Source organism: Myotis myotis, unplaced genomic scaffold (assembly GCF_014108235.1).
Source record: "Myotis myotis isolate mMyoMyo1 unplaced genomic scaffold, mMyoMyo1.p scaffold_m19_p_23, whole genome shotgun sequence".
NCBI classification, from domain to species: Eukaryota; Metazoa; Chordata; class Mammalia; order Chiroptera; family Vespertilionidae; genus Myotis; species Myotis myotis.
Window position 1 is genome coordinate 7,773,299 of NW_023416328.1, and position 20,143 is coordinate 7,793,441.

At 49.6% G+C, this 20,143-nt stretch overlaps 2 long non-coding RNA genes across 2 annotated transcripts; both read left to right on the top strand.

Annotated features, from left to right (window-relative positions):
• Window positions 1–1,300: 1,300 nt before the first annotated feature.
• LOC118679203 lies at window positions 1,301–8,711 on the top strand. Its single transcript, XR_004975177.1, has 4 exons — window positions 1,301–1,429; window positions 3,175–3,296; window positions 6,159–6,299; window positions 8,554–8,711. It is a non-coding gene; the product is annotated as an uncharacterized LOC118679203 (long non-coding RNA).
• An 8,421-nt stretch (window positions 8,712–17,132) lies between these two features.
• On the top strand, window positions 17,133–18,857 carry LOC118679179. Its single transcript, XR_004975166.1, has 3 exons — window positions 17,133–17,320; window positions 17,813–18,176; window positions 18,809–18,857. It is a non-coding gene; the product is annotated as an uncharacterized LOC118679179 (long non-coding RNA).
• Window positions 18,858–20,143: the final 1,286 nt, after the last annotated feature.

The window sequence follows — 20,143 nt, forward strand, 5'->3', positions numbered from 1 at the left end:
ACATCAATGACGAGAGAGGATCACTGATGAGCCGCCTCCTGCACACCCCTTACTGGGGATCAAGCCTGCAACCTGGGCATGTGTCCTGCCTGGGAATCGAACCTGTGACCTCCTGGTTCCTACGTGGACGCCCAACCACTGAGCCACACCGGCCAGGCCATAAGGGTGTTCTTTATAACCACAACACCCAGACCACTCCTAACAAAAAAAAATGAGGGCGATGGTTCCCTAGGACCATGATTCCAGGTCTGCATGTCTCTAACTGCCCATACCCCCGCCCTCACCCCCCGGCCCCAGCCAGGATCCGATAGAAAACGTTGACATTTATGTCCCCAGAATTCTTGCCCATTTTAGTGCGATCTCCCCAACCCCATTCCCCGCTTTAACTATGGAGAGGCCTTGCCCGGTGCACTTTTTTTTTTTTTTTCCTCCCGCGACACGCCCCTCCTTCGGCTTCCCTGGGGCCTCCAGGAATTTCTGTTCCAGGCTCCGCAACCCCCAAAGCCAGCAGGGGTGGGCGCCTCCTGCGCATGCGCAGACGGCCTCCCCGAGCGAGCTCAACCCATGGCCCCCTCCCAGCGTCGCCCATCCACCCAAGGGCGGGGCCTGCCGGACACACGGCGTCCGGGCCCGGCGGGGGCCCCTGGCCTGCGCTCCGCCGGGGGGTCGGCTGCACCGGGGAGGCCCGCTGTCCGCGCTGCCGCTGGGGCCGGTTCGGAGAATCCGCTCCGGAGCCGCCCTGCCTGCTGTCTGTCCCCCGACCCAGGCCGGTGCTGTCATAGGTATCCCCTCTCGCTTTTCCGTGTTCGCGTGCAGATGTCTCTGCCTCAGCTGTGCAGGCGCATGGCTGCAGATGACACAAGTCGGGTCTACGGCCAGATCCCTGTGTTTTGCATGGTGTACACCTTTCTCTTCCCCCGCCCCCCCCCCAAAATGCATTCATAATCATTTTTCTTTAAAAGATAAAAATTAATGACTTTTATTGGGGTGACATGGGTTCCTAGGATGAGGGGGGGCTTTTACGGGTACAAGCCTATGATAGCCGGCATCTTCTGTATATTGCATGGCGGGCCTCATCATATTTCTTCCGCTAGGGTCATCTTTTCAGACATCTCTCTGTACGCCATTGCATGGTTGTTATTATTATTGTTGTTGTTGTTAGTTATTTTGGAAAGGCAGACAAGGCACGGCCCCTGTTGGAGTGTTTTCCAGAAATTGTACGTATCCACCTCTCTGGTCATTTCGCTGATTCATTGATGTCTATTGTTTCAGGCTCAGCCTTTGACCCCTCTCTGACATAGGTCTTCGGGAACAGGCTGTTTGTGGCGTGACCTCCGTCGGCGTGGAACAGGGAATGCCTCCCGTGAAACCAAGAGACCCAGCCCACCCGTGTGGCTCAGTGGTTGAGCATCCACCCATGAATCAGGAGGTCAGGGTTTGATTCCCCATCAGGGCACAAGCCCAGGTTGAGGGCTGGATCCCCAGGGTGGGGGTGGGTGTGCAGGAGGCAGCCCATCAATGATTCTCTCTCATCACTGATGTTTCTGTCCCTCTCCCTCCCTCTCTCAAAAGTATATATAGATATCTATCTATCTATCTATCTATCTATCTATCTATATCTATCTGTCTATCTATCTATCTATCTATCTATCTATCTATCTATCTAACAAGGGACACAAAAGCAGCCTTTGGGTAGAAGCAATTCAAGGCTCCCATGAGCAGACTAGGACCTACTTGGGTCTTTAACGTGAAAGGCACCAATGCCAGCAGGTTTCTGTAGAAAGAAACACACCCTCTGACAAGGAAGCAGCCTTAACAGGGGCATCTCTGAGACGCAGTAGCCTGTGTCTGCTATGCAAGCAATGCAATCCTCGAATTAATGGCCATAAAAGCTATTCGGGCTGAAACCGGTGTGGCTCAGTGGATAGAGCGTCGGCCTGCAGACTGAGGGGTCCCGGGTTCGATTCCGGTCAAGGGCATGTGCCTGGGTTGCGGGCACTTCCCCAGTGGGAGGTGTGCAGGAGGCGGCTGATCGATGTTTCTCTCCCATTGATGTTTCTGACTCTCTACCTCTCTTCCTTCCTCTCTGTAAAAAATCAATAAAATATATTTAAAAAAACCTATTCGGGAGGGACCCTTTGTTCTGGGCTTATGATGATGTGAGCAACCCACAGAGCAAACCCATGCTCCCTCGATGGATGCGTTTACTCCAAAGCGTATGTCCGCAGTCAGGAGCTCTGCGGGGTGGGGTGGGGGGTGAATGCTCTATCTACAGACTCTAAAGGTCAGGTCTCAGGGAAAAAATTACTCCTCATCGTCACTCTATGAAACCATCAACCTTAATTTTTAAAAAATATGTCTTTGTTGATTTTATTATTACTTTCTAAAATATATTTTTATTGATTTCAGAGAGGAAGGGAGAGGGGGGAACAGAAACATCAATGATGAGAGAGAACCATCAATTGGCTGCCTCCTGCAACCCAGGCACGCGCCCTTGACCAGAATCGAACCCGGGACCCCTCAGTCCACAGGCCGACGCTCTATCCACTGAGCCACACCAGCTAGGGCTGTTTTTATTGATTTTAGAAGGGGGATGGAGAGAGAGAGATAGAAACATTAGTGATGAGAGAGAATCACTGATTGGATGCCTCCTGCATAACCCCCCCCCCCAACCCCAATGGAGACTGAGCTGTCACCTGGACATGTGCCCTGACTGGGAATTGAAACGTGGCCTCCTGATTCATAGGTCGGTGCTCAACCACTGAGCCATACCGGTTGGACAAGACCTTTGTATTCTTATTTTATTTTTGTTTAATCCTCACCCAAGGAAATTATTTCCATTGATTTTTTTTAGAGAGAGTAAAAAGGAGGGAGAGAGAGAGTCTAAAGGACAGGACAGAGGGAGGGAGGGAGGGAGGGAGGGAGGGAGGGAGGGAGGGAGGGAAAGAGAGAAACATCGATGTAGAGAGACACATCACTTGTTGCCTCCTGAATGTGCCCAACCAAGGTGGAGATTGGACCTGCAACCCAGGTATGTGTCCTTGACCAGGAATCGAACCCTGGACCCTTTGGAGCGAGGGCTGATGCTCTAACCCCTGAGCTACAACGGCCAGGGCAAGCCCTCCATCCTTTTCTCATGACTTTGCCTTTTCCTCCTGCACTTTCCCCCCCTAGTTCTGTGACCTGCGTCTCCGTGGCCCCATGATGCTCCCAGCAACCCTGTCTGCACGCGAGCTGGCACGGAGCCCCCCTTCTTATCGCCGGACTCACAGGACAGTGTGATGAAGTGCACCAAGGTAGGTCTTTTCCTATTTCTCTTTTTTCGTGAATTCTCACCCGAGGATATTTTTCCATTGATTTTTCAGAGAGAGTGGAAGAGAGAGGGAAAGACAGAGAGAAATATCGATGTGAGAGAAACACATCGATTGGTTGCCTCCGGCACGCGGCCCGGGCCAGGGAGGAGCCTGCAACTGCGGTACGTGCCCTTGGCCAGAATAGAACCTGGGACCCTTCGGTCCGCAGGCCGACGCTCTGTCCACTGAGCCACACCGGTCAGGGCCCGAGGTAGGTCTTGCGTGAACAGTGTGCAGAGTCTGTCACCCTCTCCTCGTCTGTATCTGGGCCACTCCAGGCAGGGCCCCACCCCTGTGCTGCTTCCAGCTCGACACGCTCCTCAGAAGCTGGTGAAACAAGAACCTGGGGGGCTGACCAAGGCTCTCCTGTTTCTACCGCTTACTAGACCCAAGGCTGCCAGCTATGCGTTTTTTAAAAATATACTTTTATTGCCAAACCGGTGTGGCTCAGTGGATAGAGCGTCGGCCTGCGGACTGAAAGGTCCCAGGTTCGATTCCGGTCAAGGGCATGTACCTGGGTTGTGGGCACATCCCCAGTGGGGGGTGTGCAGGAGGCAGCTGGTCGATGTTTCTAACTCTCTATCCCTCTGCCTTCCTCTCTGTAAAAAATCAATAAAATATATTAAAATATATATATATACTTTTATTGATTTCAGAGAAGAAGGGAGGGAGGGAGGAGAGAGAGAGAGAGAGAGAGAGAGAGAGAGAGATCAAGGAGGAGACAGAATCATTGATGGCTTCCAGCCATGTTTTAAAGACATGATTTCGTTATAAGCTCCATGGCAATAACAACAGTGGCCCCCTCATAAAGATTTGAGGGGTCCTGGCCGGTTTGGCTCGGTGCATAGAGGGTCAGTTTGTGGACTGAAGGGTCCCGGGTTCGATTCCGGTCAAGGGCACGTACCTCAGTGGCAGGCTCGGTCCCCGGCCCTAGTCCAGGCCCGTTCAGAAGGCGACCAGTTGATGTGTCTCTGTCACACCAGTGTTTCTCCCTCTGCCTCTGCCTCTCCCCTCTTCCACTGTCTCTAAAAATCAATGGAAAAATATCCTCAGGTGAGGATTAACCAGGAAAAAAAAAAAAAGATTTGCGGGAATTAAATGTGTAGATAGCACTTGTTTATACTCAAGACACAGTTTACTTTAAAAATATATTTTTATTGATTTGAGAAAGGAAGGGAGAGGAAGAGAGAGATAGAAACATCAGTGATGAGAGAGAATCATTGCTCAGCAGCCTCCTGCACACCTCCCACCGGGGGTCGAGCCTGCCACCCGGGCATGTGCCCCTGACCGGAATTGAACCCGGGACCCTTCAGTCCGCAGGCCAACGCTCTATCCACTGAGCCAAACCAGCTAGGGCTCAAGACATACTGTAGTGTTAATGTCAGGGAGGTGTCTCTGAAGCTGGTGAGCAGCAATACAGAACGAAAAAGCCACAGACGCCCTAACCGGTTTGGCTCAGTGGATAGAGCGTCGGCCTGCGGACTGAAGGGTCCCAGGTTCGATTCCAGTCAAGGGCATGTACCTGGGTTGTGGGCACATCCCCAGTGGGGTGTGCAGGAGGCGGCTGATCGATGTTTCTCTCTCATCGATGTTTCTGGCTCTCTATCCCTCTCCCTTCCTCTCTGTAAAAAATCAATAAAATATGTTTATTAAAAAAGAAAGAAAAAGCCGCAGAACACACACTGGCTACTGCTTACTTCTTGGTTTTTGGATCAGGAGTCAGGAGGAAACCACCCCCACCTCCCCTGGAGAGATTCTGAACGTAGAATCAGAATAGCCATCTCGCCCAGCCCGTGTGGCTCAGTGGTTGAGCATCACCCCGTGCACCAAGAGGTCTCTGGTTTGATTCTCGGTCCGGGCACGTGCCCGGGTTGCAGGCTCCATCCCTGATTGGCGGGGAGGTGCCGGAGGCAGCCGATCATTGTGTCTCTCTCATCCGTGCTTCTGTCTCTCCCTCTCCTTTCCTATGTCTCTAAACATCAATTTAAAAAGCATTAAAAAAAATGTGAACATTTAAAGGAAAAAAAGACAGAATAGTCACCCGGACAGAGGGACATGGGGACTTGGGTCTGGGACTCCCCACGTAGAAACCCCGACTGCTAACATGCGTCTTGTGGAGTCACTCCAGGGGACAGAACCTGAGCTAAGACTCAGCCCCGCGCTGCAGTGGGACATTCACGGAGAGTTCCTAGAACCATGCTCAACAGACAGTAAGATACCAGTGGGCATCCGCCACAGTATTCAGATCCAGATGGATTCTGACCTCTCCGTTGCAAAATACCACATCAAGACCCCATTTTTCCTACCTCTATTTATTTTTTATTTAAAATATATTTTATTGATTTTTTTACAGAGAGGAAGGGAGAGGGATAGAGAGTTAGAAACATCGATGAGAGAGAAACATCGATCAGCTGCCTCCTGCACACCCCCCACTGGGGATGTGCCCACAACCAAGGTACATGCCCTTGACTGGAATCGAACCCGGGACCCTTCAGTCCGCAGGCTGACGCTCTATCCACTGAGCTAAACCGGTTAGGGCTCTATTTATTTATTTTTTTGTTAATCCTCACCCAAGGATATTTTCCCATTGATTTTTAGAGAGAATGGAAGGGAGAGGGAGAGACAGAGAGAAACATCGATATGAGAGAGACACATTGACTGATTGCCTCCTGCACCTCCTGGACAAGGTACATCTGTACCCTTGGCCAGAATCGAACCCGGGTCCCTTCAGTCCGAGGGTCAGTGCTGTATCCATTGAGCCAAACGGGCTACGGCCACATCAAGACTCTTGTCACTCTTTTCCAGATCAGAAATCTGAGGCACGGGTGGGTGGGTGAAGACACTTGCCCGAAGCCACACAGACAGTGGTCGGACTGGACCAACAGCCCAGCAGCCAGACTCCACACGGCTCATGCCTCAGTATGAAAGCCCAGTGGCCAATGGCACGTAAGTAGCAAAAAAAAAAAATCAGGAATGTTAAATGTTTTATCTGCCTGCCTCCTCCCCAGGGCTCTTCGGCAGCACATTCTTTGGACACCACACTGAGAAGGGGCCTTGGTATCTCACCTTTGGCCTGGTGACAATACAACTCTCCAAATACTCTCTCTACAGGGGGGATGGCCTCGAGCTGTGACCTATAGTAGCAAGTGGCAGGCACCACCCCCCCAAAAAAATCAAAGAACCCATTATATGGTACCCACTGAAATGCCCACATTTTAAAAGTGAAACATGAGACCCAAAAGTGCTAACCCTATTTGTAACATTTCGGGGGGCACTACTAATTAAAGAAGGAAAGAACAAAAGTAAGGACATTGATACCATAACCCATTTCTTTTTAAGTTGGGTTTATTCAGCTGACATTCGTCTTTTTCCCAGTAGATAGTTCAGTGTATTTCAACAGATGCATCCAGGCATGCAAGCACAACCATCATTCAGATCCAGAACATTTTTCATCATCCCCCAAATTTCTGTTGTGTCCCTTTGTAGTTTATCCCTATGTAGATCATATTTTCTTTTCTCCTTTTAAAATATATTTTTTAAGCCGAAACCGGTTTGGCTCAGTGGATAGAGCGTCGGCCTGCGGACTGAAAGGTCCCAGGTTCGATTCCGGTCAAGGGCATGTACCTGGGTTGCGGGCACATCCCCAGTGGGAGATGTGCAGGAGGCAGCTGATCGATGTTTCTCTCTCATCGGTGTTTCTAACTCTCTATCTCTCTCCCTTCCTCTCTGTAAAAAATCAATAAAATATATTTTAAAATAAAATAAAATAAAATAAAATAAAATTTTTAAAATTGATTTTAGAGAGGACGGGAGAGGGAGAGAGAGAGATAGAAACATCAATGATGAGAGAGAATGATTGATCAGCTGCCTCCTGCACGCCCCCCTACTGGGGATCGAGCCCAAAACCCGGGCATATGCCCTTGACCAGAATCGAACCCAGGACCCTTCAGTCCACAGGCCCAGGCTCTATCCACTGAGCCAAACGAGGTAGGGCTGTAGATCATATTTCTGATGCTCTTGTAAAATATACTTTAGCTTCTATACCCAGTTATTCACTAGTATTGGTATATGTGAAGACAATTGAGTTTGACCCATTCGTTTTTGGAAAACTAAAAAAATAAATAAATAAATAAAATTGAGTGGCAGCTTTATGGCATGTGAGGCTTGCCTCCTGTGTGGCCTGGATACATGAACAGCAAAGATCCAGGGTCTCCTTCACGTGAGCCATCAGTCAAGTAGAGATGTAAAGCAGCAACGGAAATCAGACTAGACGTGCATTAGCGAGGACCCTGTGTTATTCTGTCGCAAGCCACAGGATGTACTGCTATGCAGCCGGAATTTAAGGGGTCGTTGAAGGTTTCCTGGAGGAAGCAATTTATGATTGAATACATAAAGGATAAGTAGCAGAAGCCACACACCTCAGCGCTAGGGACGACAGAATAAGGACTGACTTGTATTCACAGAGGGACCAGCGAATGTGTAGAAGTCGAAAGATCTGAGATACCACGTGGCAAGTAGCCATTTCAGAACCCCTGACGAAAGCTGGAAATACATGCTGTCGGGGCTAGGTTGTTGTAGGATTTTATTACATGTTAACGTGTTGGGATTTGATAGTGGTTTTTTGTTTGTTTGTTTGGTTGGTTGGTTTTGTTTCATCTGGGTCTGATTACTAGGACCACAGCTGGTGTAATTAAAATGAGAGTTTGGGAATCGTATACATTTTTTTAAAAGATATTTTTATTGATTTCAGAGGAAAGGAGGAGAGAGAGAGAGAAACATCAACGATGAAAGAGAGTCATTGATCGGATGCCTCCTGCACACCCCCTACTGGGGATGTGCCCGCAACCAAGGTACATGCCCTTGACTGGAATCGAACCCGGGACCCTTCAGTCCGCAGGCTGACGCTCTATCCACTGAGCTAAACCGGTTAGGGCTCTATTTATTTATTTTTTTGTTAATCCTCACCCAAGGATATTTTCCCATTGATTTTTAGAGAGAATGGAAGGGAGAGGGAGAGACAGAGAGAAGCATCGATATGAGAGAGACACATTGACTGATTGCCTCCTGCACCTCCTGGACAAGGTACATCTGTACCCTTGGCCAGAATCAAACCTGGTTCCCTTCAGTCCGAGGGTCAGTGCTGTATCCATTGAGCCAAACGGGCTACGGCCACATCAAGACTCTTGTCACTCTTTTCCAGATCAGAAATCGGAGGCACGGGTGGGTGGGTGAAGACACTTGCCCGAAGCCACACAGACAATGGCCGGACTGGACCAACAGCCCAGCAGCCAGACTCCACACGGCTCATGCCTCAGTATGAAAGCCCAGTGGCCAATGGCACGTAAGTAGCAAAAAAAAAAAAAAATCAGGAATGTTAAACGTTTTATCTGCCTGCCTCCTCCCCAGGGCTCTTCGGCAGCACATTCTTTGGACACCACACTGAGAAGTGGCCTTGGTATCTCACCTTTGGCCTGGTGACAATACAACTCTCCAAATACTCTCTCTACAGGGGGGATGGCCTCGAGCTGTGACCTATAGTAGCAAGTGGCAGGCCCCCCCCCCAAAAAAAAATCAAAGAACCCATTATATCGTGCCCACTGAAATGCCCACATTTTAAAAGTGAAACATGATATCCAAAAGTGCTAACCCTATTTGTAACATTTCGGGGGGCACTACTAATTAAAGAAGGAAAGAACAAAAGTAAGGACATTGATACCATAACCCATTTCTTTTTAAGTTGGGTTTATTCAGCTGACATTCATCTTTTTTTCCAGTAGATAGTTCAGTGTATTTCAACAAATGCATCCAGGCATGCAAGCACAACCATCATTCAGATCCAGAACATTTTTCATCATCCCCCAAATTTCTGTTGTGTCCCTTTGTAGTTTATCCCTATGTAGATCATATTTTCTTTTCTCCTTTTAAAATATATTTTTTAAGCCGAAACCGGTTTGGCTCAGTGGATAGAGCGTCGGCCTGCGGACTGAAAGGTCCCAGGTTCAATTCCGGTCAAGGGCATGTACCTGGGTTGCGGGCACATCCCCAGTGGGAGATGTGCAGGAGGCAGCTGATCGATGTTTCTCTCTCATCGATGTTTCTAACTCTCTCTCTCTCTCCCTTCCTCTCTGTAAAAAATCAATAAAATATATTTTAAAAAAATAAAATATATTTTTTAAAATTGATTTTAGAGAGGACGGGAGAGAGAGAGATAGAAACATCAATGATGAGAGAGAATGATTGATCAGCTGCCTCCTGCACGCCCCCTACTGGGGATCGAGCCCAAAACCCGGGCATATGCCCTTGACCAGAATCGAACCCACGACCCTTCAGTCCACAGGCCGACGCTCTATCTACTAAGCCAAATGAGGTAGGGCTGTAGATCATATTTCTGATGCTCTTGTAAAATATACTTTAGCTTCTATACCCAGTTATTCACTAGTATTGGTATATGTGAAGACAATTGGGTCTGACCCATTCGTTTTTGGAAAACTAAAAAAAAAAAATTGAGTGGCAGCTTTATGGCATTGAGGATTGCCTCCTGTGTGGACTGGATACATGAACAGCAAAGATCCAGGGTCTCCTTCACGTGAGCCATCAGTCAAGTAGAGATTTAAAGCAGCAACGGAAGTCAGACTAGACGTGCATTAGCGAGGACCCTGTTATTCTGTCGCAAGCCACAGGATGTACTGCTATGCAGCCGGAATTTAAGGGGTCGTTGAAGGTTTCCTGGAGGAAGCAATTTATGATTGAATACATAAAGGATAAGTAGCAGAAGCCACACACCTCAGCGGTAGGGACGACAGAATAAGGACTGACTTGTATTCACAGAGGGACCAGCGAATGTGTAGAAGTCGAAAGATCTGAGATACCACGTGGCAAGTAGCCATTTCAGAACCCCTGACGAAAGCTGGAAATACATGCTGTCTGGGCTAGGTTTTTGTAGGATTTTATTACCTGTTAACGTGTTGGGATTTTATAGTGGTTGTTTGTTTGTTTGTTTGTTTGGATGGTTTTGTTTCATCCGGGTCTGATTACTAGGACCACAGCTGGTGTAATTAAAATGAGAGTTTGGGTATCGTATACATTTTTTTTAAAGATATTTTTATTGATTTCAGAGGAAAGGAGGAGAGAGAGAGAAACATCAATGATGAAAGAGAGTCATTGATCGGATGCCTCCTGCACACCACTCTCTGGGCATGGAACCCACAACCCGGGCATGTGCCCTTGACCCGAATCGAACCTGGGACCTGTCAGTCTGCAGGCCAGCGCTCTACCCACTGAGCCACACCAGCTAGGGCAGTCTTGTACACTTTAAGGGGGAAAAAAATACAGTTTAGAGCAGCGGTTCTCAACCTGTGGGTCGCGGCCCCTTTGGGGGTCACACGACCCTTTCACAGGGGTCGCCTAAGACCATCGGAGAACACATAGATAGTTACATGTTGTTTTTGTGATGAATCGCGATGCTTTAATGATGTTCAATTTGTAACAATGAAAGTGGGGGTCCCCACCACATGAGGAACCGTATGAAAGGGTCGCCGCGTCAGGAAGGTTGAGAACCGCTGGTTTAGAGTCAAACTCTTCGCGGCAACTGAAGAGTACGGGGTGGGGGAAACGAGAGAGAAAGCAAGCATCAGGCTGGCCCCAGAAAAAAATGGGGTGTTTTCAGGGGAACGGCCTTGCTTTGCGGGAGTCCGACGGGGAAGGCTCTTCCTAGAAGGAGGCAGTTCAGCTCCCAACACAGGTTATTTCTCCGCTTAAAACTCCCCTTCTCAAATTTCAGACGTCCCTGCTCTGCTGTTTCTGGGGGGGAATCGGGGACCCCCCGAACTCACAGCGCCATCTAGCATCGGGAAAGATGGGAGGCCGGGGACAAGGGAGCCAAAAAGTTCAGGGGGAAAAAAAAAAAAAAGATGGGATCCGGGAGCCAGGAATGCCTGTGTTCACTGGAGCAGGGGTTTTAAATACAGGGCGCCCCCGCCCCCCCCCCCAAAATGTATACACACTTCGAATAATTATGAATTCCAGTGGGTTCAAGCTGAAAATAAAGAAACATCCATGGAGCTATCAGGTGTATACGCTTTTTTAGGGGGAGACACCCTATATATTTATTTCAAAAGTGAAACTTTAAAAAGAAAGTGACACTTAATGCCTCATTTCTGCAGGAGGCGGAGGGGGTGAGGTGGGAGAAACGTGATCTTTAATTATTCTCAGTGAAGACACAGGGAAACCTGGCCCCCGTCCACTTTACAGCTTCTGCTTGTCCCTGAAGGGTTACAGGAGGGTGGGCGCGCGTGCAGCTGGTTTGATGCATTGACTTCCTTCACCGGTAGGGGCGCGCCGGAGTGTGTTACGGTGAACACTCACGTACACGGCGCACATAAGCTTGTAACACTAGTTCCGCCCTGTGTTTGCAAACACCGTTTCCTTCTCCGGTCTCCCTCTCTATATAGCGAAAGCCCGGCTGGGATATTGTTTAAAACGTCCTGCAGTCCGATCGAGTGGAGCGTCGGCCCCCGAGAGCCCGCGGATCGCACCCTGGCCGCGCGGACTGCGGTCAGAGCGGCCGGCCTGTCGCCGCTGTCTGCGCGCGGCCATGGCGCGAGTGCTGCCGGCTCGCTCGCTCGCTCGCAGTGCACGGCGGGAAGGTCACGTAGCTCGCAGGCCAGCCGCAGCCCCAGGGGCGGGTCCTGTGCGAGTCCGCCGGGAGTGGGCGGGGCCGGGAGACGTGCGGCGTCCTTTCTTTTCCCTTCCGGTTTCCGTTTCCGCCATCTTCTTCCGGTCCCTTCTCCTTAAGGCACCGGTGGGGATTTCCTGTGGGTCGTTTGCGCCGCAAAAAACTTTAAGAATAAAAGTATTCTCCTCACCAGTAATTTCCCTCTCCAGGCTGCGTATCATCGTTTTCATTCTAGCCTTTAACCTTCGTGTTAACCTCGGTGTTTTTTTTTGTTTCTTTTGTGTGTGTGTTTCTTTTTCTTTCCGAAAAACTATGTCCTTTTAAAACAGGAGCCGCTTTCCCGTTGGTTTAGCGCATTCACTGGGAAGGGTGAAATATTTCTCGTATTTCTGAACTCGAGGTCTTTCCTGTGGGAAAACAGTGTTTGTAATGTTCATCATTCTTAGCTTGCCGTTAGGATGCTTGATTGCTTCTCTAATTTTAAATTTTTTTTTCCAAGAAAACATCTTTCATCTGAGGGGCTTGTAGGGGCTTCAAGTCAGACCCCCCCCCCCCCAGCACACACCCCCTCCAGTTTCCGTGTTCACATCAGGCGTCATTTTTTAAAAAAATTGTGCAGGTTTGGCAAAGTGTCACAACCTTTAAAACGGCAGCTGGGCCTTGCTCTGCCCCGGGTGCCCCTGTGTCTTCCTCTCCCTTTGCTCTGAAACGGATTACTCAGCCGCCTCCCCAATGTCCCCCCAATGTCTCCCCAATGTTCCCCCCAATGTTCCCCCCGTGGTGCCCCTCAGGTTTGCCACGTGACCCTTCCTGTTCTGGCTTCCCTTTTCCTTTTTAAAAATTTCCCCCAAACTGTAATTCAAAGGCTGGAAGTTTGGGGTTTGTTTTTTTTTTCCTGTAAAGGACCAGATATTACATATTTTTATTGATTGATTGATTTCAGAGAGGGAGAGGGGGAGAGACGCATCAGTGGTGACAGAGAATCGTGGCTCAGCTGCCTCCTGCACGCCCCCCACTGGGGATGGAGCCCCCACCCCGGCCTGTGCCCTTGACTGGATTCGAACCCGGGACCCTTCGGTGCGCAGGCCGACGCTCTGTCCACTGAGCCACCCCGGCCTGTGCCCTTGACTGGATTCGAACCCGGGACCCTTCGGTGCGCAGGCCGACGCTCTGTCCACGGAGCCACCCCGGCCTGTGCCCTTGACTGGATTCGAACCCGGGACCCTTCGGTGCACAGGCCGACGCTCTGTCCACGGAGCCACCCCGGCCTGTGCCCTTGACTGGATTCGAACCCGGGACCCTTCGGTGCACAGGCCGACGCTCTGTCCACGGAGCCACCCCGGCCTGTGCCCTTGACTGGATTTGAACCCAGGACCCTTCGGTGCGCAGGCCGACGCTCTGTCCACTGAGCCACCCTGACCTGTGCCCTTGACTGGATTCGAACCCGGGACCCTTTGGTGCACAGGCCGACGCTCTGTCCACTGAGCCACCCCGGCCTGTGCCCTTGACTGGATTCGAACCCGGGACCCTTCGGTGCGCAGGCCGACGCTCTGTCCACGGAGCCACCCCGGCCTGTGCCCTTGACTGGATTCGAACCCAGGACCCTTCGGTGCGCAGGCCGACGCTCTGTCCACGGAGCCACCCCGGCCTGTGCCCTTGACTGGATTCGAACCCAGGACCCTTCGGTGCGCAGGCCGATGCTCTGTCCACGGAGCCACCCCAGCCAGGGCCGGTGTTGCATGTGTAGGGGGACCTCCTGGTCTCTGTGCCAGGTGCTCGCCTCTGCAGGGGCTCCGTGGGAGCAGCCGTGGGCCACACGTACCCCGAGGGCGCGGCTGTGATTCCAGCAGAGCTGGAGCCACCACGGCCTGATTTGATCAATAAAAAGGTCGTGTCCGACCCGGGAGGTTAATCTCAGCTCCTTGTGTATCCAGCCTCGGAAGTCATGCATATTTTGATTTTTGTTGTTAATTATTTTGAGTTTATCTGCATTCCGTGCTGTATGAGGAAATGTCTACGCAATATGACAGACGGTGGGGGGTGGGAGAGGCCGGGGAGAGGTCAATGGGGGGAAAAGGAGACATGTAATACTTTAATCAAAAAAGGATTTAAATTAAAGAATATTACAGAAGGTAAGGGGAAGGGAGAGATCCCCATCCGACATAAAGACACTATGGTCTGCTATATGGATTAGTTGGGTCTATTGTTCCATCCCCTGGTATTTTTTTATTTTATTTTTTTGTTTTTTGTTTTTGTTTTTTTTATTGCTTAAAGTATTACAAAGAGTATTACATATGTCTCCTTTTTTTTTTTTTTTTTGGCCTCGTATTTTTTTAAAGTATACTTTTTTTTTTTTTAAAGAGGAGATATGTTGGTGGTAGTGTTAAAGAAATAATTCAGTGACCAAGATGGGAAGGCCGACTGTATTCAGGACCATTGTAATAGGTACAGTGGCCAATGCAATGGGGTTTTACAGTAAAGGAGAAAGATTAGGCTCAATCCCAAATATGGCAAAGGCAAGTGAGAACTGATAGCCAAGGAGCAGGGGTGAGAGTCAGCATATAAAATGTCACTAAGCCCGGCCGGTGTGGCTCAGTGGTTGAGCATCAACCTATGAACCAGGAGGTCAGGGTTCGATTCCCGGTCAGGGCACAGGCCCGGGTTGCAGGCGTGGGGCATGCGGGAGGCAGCCAGTCCATGATTCTCTCTCATCATGGATGTTTTTCTGCCTCTCCCCATCCCTTCCTCTCTGAAATCAATAAAAAATATATTTTTTAAAAACAGAACAAAAAGCATTACTAAGAGGAAACAGGAGTAAGAGAGGCTCTGGCAACATCGACCTAACAGGATTCCTGCTGGAGGCAGATTGGGCTCATCAGACACAAACTGGGGGGAAGGAGGAAGAGGAGGAGGAGGAGGAGGAGGAGGAGGAGGAGGAGGAGGAGGAGGAGGAGTTGTTGTTTCATTACATATTGAGGATGGTCAGTCATCTGGGGTGGGAGTCTCTGGCAAAGAAAGTGCCTTCGCAGGGTTCTCGCTAAAATTAGGTTTTATAAGGAAGTGCGTGCTGGTAGCTGGGACGAAGGGGAAGTTTCAGGGGCCTGACGAGAAGTTTGGTCAAGCAACGGTTTTCGTCAGTAACCAAAAAAGAAAGAAGATGGAAAAGAAAAATAGTGTAATTTTATTTTTCAGTTAAGGAAATTCTCTGATACCAATGATTCCAGAAATTGATCACTGCTGTACACTACCACTGTTCTTTTTGAAATAGATTATTTTATTTATTGATTGATTTTTTAGAGAGACAGAGGAAAGGGAGAGAGAGAGAGAGAAAGAGAGAGAGAGTGTGTTGCTGTTCCACGTATTCATGCATTCATTGGTTGATGTGGTCAGAGGGTAGAAAGAGAGAAAAATAAAAATGAGGGGTTGGCCCCACGGTCTTGGAACTACAACCCCTCCCAGTGGAGGAGAAAGTTTTCCTACTCATTGTTTTTTTGTGTGTGACCCGCCCTTAGCTGCCGCCGTCACCATGACAACAGGGAGATCTCCTGATTTGGGAGGGAGAGATTGGAGAAAAGAAAGGCAGGCGGAAGGAGGGGGGAGGGAAACTGTGATCCCTGAACTTTTAATCCGCAGGCTCGAACCAGAGGGCTTTTCACCACCAGCACTCACTCACTTCTGGGTTTCTCGATGCGTTAAGTTCAGGCTAGGAGATACACGCAGGACAGAAAAGAAAACGCAGCACCAACTGTTTCAGTAACTCCTTTTTAAAAAAATATATTTTATTGATTTTTTTACAGAAAGAAAGGGAGAGGGATAGAGAGTTAGAAACATCGATGAGAGAGAAACATCCATCCGCTGCCTCCTGCACACCCCCTACTGGGGATGTGCCCGCAACCAAGGTCCATGCCCTTGACCAGAATCGAACCTGGGACCCTTTAATCCCCAGGCTGACACTCTATCCACTGAGCCAAACCGGCCAGGGCAGTAGTTCCTTTTTAAAAAAGTATTTTTATTGATTTCAGAGAAGAATAGAAAGGGAGAGAGAAACAGAAGCATCCGTGATGAGAGAGACTCATTGACCAGCTGCCTCCTGCACACTACACAGTGGGGATTGAGCCCCCAACCCGGGCATGTGCCCTGACCAGGAATTGAACTGTGACCTCCTGGTTCATAGGTTGACGCTCAACCACTGAGCCACACCGGCCGGACTCTGTCAGTAGTTCTTCACAATCCAGTGTTCTTCCTCTTTCTCCTGTTGATTTATGGCCTGAGAGATATATATTCTGCCAAACCTGGAGGTGTTTCTTTTTCAGGGCCGGGGATTGAATAGTTACTTTCAGAGTCTCCCAGCTCTTGCCGATCCATTCAGTGGGAGAGACGCGGCCTGCTGTGCTGGCCTCATCTTACCCTTCTGGACCCGTGAAGTTCAGGCTTGTCACTGACAGATTCCCCACCAGGTTCATCAGGAAGGGAACCCTGAAGGCCGAGTGTCCCACCTTCTCAATTCGGGCCAAAGACATATTTAATTCATGTTCACAAAGTTATATTCGAAAAACATCATGTGGCTCAGGGGTTGAGCATTGACCTATGAACCAGGAGGTCACCGTCCGATTCCTCGTCAGGGCACATGCCTGGGATGTGGGCTTGATCCCCAGTGTGGGGCGTGCAGGAGGCAGCCGATCCATGGTTCTCTCTCATCATGGATGTTTCTCTCTCTCTCTCCCTCTCCCTTCTTCTCCGCAATCAATTAAAAATATATATTTTAAAAAAATCATCATGTGAAACCCAACTTCTTCATTTTGGTATATAGGACTTTCCATTCAGCTTTTTTATATGTATTTTATTTTATTTTTACATGCAATAAACATTAATATCTCAAAAACAGTTTTAAATATAACAAAGTCACATGCAATAAACGTTAACATTTCAAGAAAAACTATTTTAAGTATATTACATGCAATAAAAATATCTCCATTCAGTTTTAATCTATTCATATGTGAATTTTAAACTATGTTTATAACGATGTCATTTGAATAAGAATGCCACCCCTTCAGTAGCAACTACAGATGTTAGTAAACGTTCTCTCTTTTAGTATTTCTTTTATACAGTAATTTCTAAAAATATATCTATCTTTGTCTGGGGCCGGCATTGAGCCAGAGGCAAGAATGCTCTTGGGTAGACGTTCAAATTGGAGGAGAATTCCCCACGCGATGGCTCCGACGTGGAGACCAGAATCCTCTTAGAGAAGAGAGGAGACCTGGGCAGAAGGGAGATGCTGATGGGAGCGAGACAGGTGAGGCCGGCAGGCAGGGAGCGCTCAGCTCCCCCTGCCCCACGCGGGGCGGGCCTTTACAAGACCTTAAACCTCACTGCATATAAGCCCAACCAATGGACACAGACAACAGAGGGGGCAAGGGCATGAGTGGGGGGGGGGGCTATGGGGGGAATGAGGTCACATATGTAATACCTTAATCAATAAAGAAATTAACGGTTGGAAAAAAAAAACACCTCACTGGCACCTGCATCCCGCGGTGTGCCTCTCCTCTTAGGGGCTCCTTGCTTTCCCGACACAAACCTCGGGTTAACCGCCCTTGTCCCCGCAGAAGGCTTTCCTAGGCGTTGTCTCCATATGCTGTTGGGCGGACGCGCCCGTAGCAGAGCTAACATCATGGGTGGCACCCCAGCGGGGCCGGCTTCTGTGAAATCCTTCATCGTTCTCAGCTTCCTCGTTTCCTCTTCTTCCCTCCCTCCCCACGGCCCCTCTTTCTGGGCTTGTCGCCTCTAGAACCGATTCTCCCGGCCAGGCTCCACGGAGCCCTCCTGTCCATCCACGCCTCGCCTGGCCTGTGAGGCTGTGGACCAACACGAAAGATTTCTAAGAGCTCAAGCTGCACCCCTAGATGGACCCTGGGGCCCCCTGAAGTGCCTGTCTGGGAAAACTCAGCCTAAACAGGTTACTGTGGCCCCGCCCGCTCCTGGTGGTAGGACCCTGTCCGTAGGCCTGACAACTGGCAGATGTAAAAGGCAGTGCTGTTAACCAGGGTCAGCAAGCGGCGCCCCAGCCCCAGGACCTGTATTATCACCGGACGTTTGCACCTTCTGAAGACGGCAGGAGCCTGACGTCGGTGTGTGCTGGCTCACAAACCCAGGTACCTCCCATGTGGGCCCACCCTCTTTCCCGCCTAACCTTTCACTTCCCAGACTCCTGAACCCCCACTCACCTTCCTCCCTAATGGCTCGTTCTCTCCTTTTATTTTTTAAATACATTTTTATTAATTTCATAGAGGAAGGGAGGAGGAGAGAGAAAGAGAAACATCAGTGATGAGAGAGAACCATGGATCGGCCGCCTCCTGCACGCCCCACACTGGGGATCGAGCCCACAACCTGGGCATGTGCCCTGACCGGGAATCGAACCGTGACCTCCAGGTTCATAGGTCGACGCTCAATCACTGAGCCACGCTGGCCAGGCTCATATTCTCCTTTTAAAAGGCTCTGTCGCTGCACAAAAGCTTTTTATTTTGATGTAGTCCCATTTGTGTATTTTCTCTTTAGTTCCCATTGCCCTAGGAGCCGTATCGGTGAAGAGATTGCTTTGGCATCTGTCCGAGATTTTGCTGCCTGTGGGTTCCTCCAATATTTTTGTGCTTTCCTATCTTATGTTTAAGTCCTTTATCCATTTTGAGTTTATTTTTGTGCGTGGTATAAGTTGGTGGTCTAGTCTGTCCCAAGAAACTAGAAACACCAATCAGAAAGGACACATGCACCCCTATGTTCATTGCAGCACAATTCACCATAGCAAAGATTTGGCAACAGCCTCAGTGCCCATCAGCAGACGAGTGGATTAGAAAACGGTGGTCCATCCACACAATGGAATGCTACGCTGCAGTAAAAAAAGAAGGAATTCTTTCCATTTGCAACAGCATGGATGGACCTAGAGAGTGTTATGCTAAGCGAAATAAGCCAGTCGGAGAAACATAAATATCCCATGATCTCACTCATTTATGGAATATGATGAACAACATAAACTGATGAACAAAAGCAGATCCAGAGACAGAGAAGCATCAATCGGACCATCAAACCTCAGAGGGAAGGTAGGAGAGGGTGGGGGTAAGGGGGAGAAATCAATCAAAGGACTTGTATGCAAGCATATAGGCCTAACCAATGGACACAGACACCCGGGGGGTGAGGGCATGAGCGGGGAGGGGCGGCAGGCAGGGGCGGGGGAATGGGGGGATAAGGACACATATCTAATACCTTAATCAATAAAGGAAAAAATAAATAAAAGGCTCTGTCGCCTCTGAGCAAATCCACGTGGAGCTCAGGCCCCACTGGACTCTTTCCCGGTTGCCATAGTACATCCCCGATAAAACCCGCCCTGACCGCTTACACTGGTGTGCGGCTTTTCTAGCTGGCAGCCACCTGGCTCCACTCGGATCTGCATCGGACCCCCCCTGGGCGCGCGGGCGTGACAACTGGACGTCTCAGCGGCAGAGCAGGCTCGGTCTCACCCTCCCGCCTCCTCGCTCCCGCTCGGTCCCGTGTCTGGTGGTGAGTCCAGCTCCTGAGCCGGGGCTCTTTCCGTTCCTCATTCTGAGCATGCTCTCGGACGCCCGGGTAGGGCCTCAGACGTCCTCTAAGCGGTGTTTTCTAGAATTGAAGCTCTTCCTGGCGGCCTCTTCCTTGTGGGGTCCATCATGCGCTGACCGCTGGGCTGGAGAAAATTAGTTCTCCTGCCTGCATTTTGAAAAACGGAGATATAACTGACATAACACTGTGCTAGCGTGAGGTGGGGGCATACGAGTGTGAGCTCATATATGTTTACAGTGTGAAGTGATTATCAATCACACGTTTCGCTAACGGCCGTCAGCAAAAATAGTTACACACACGTGTGCGTGTGTGTGTGTGTGTGTGTGTGTGTGTGTGCGTTTTCTTAGGATGAGAACTTTTTGTTGTTGCTAATCCTCAACCACGGGTATTTTCCTGTTGATTTTATTTGGAGAAAGTGGAAGGTAGAGGGAGACACCGAGAGAGAGAAACATCGATGTGAGAGAGACGCAGTGATTGGTTGCCTCCCTCACACGCCTTGACCAGGGCCCGGAATCGAGGCTGCAACCCA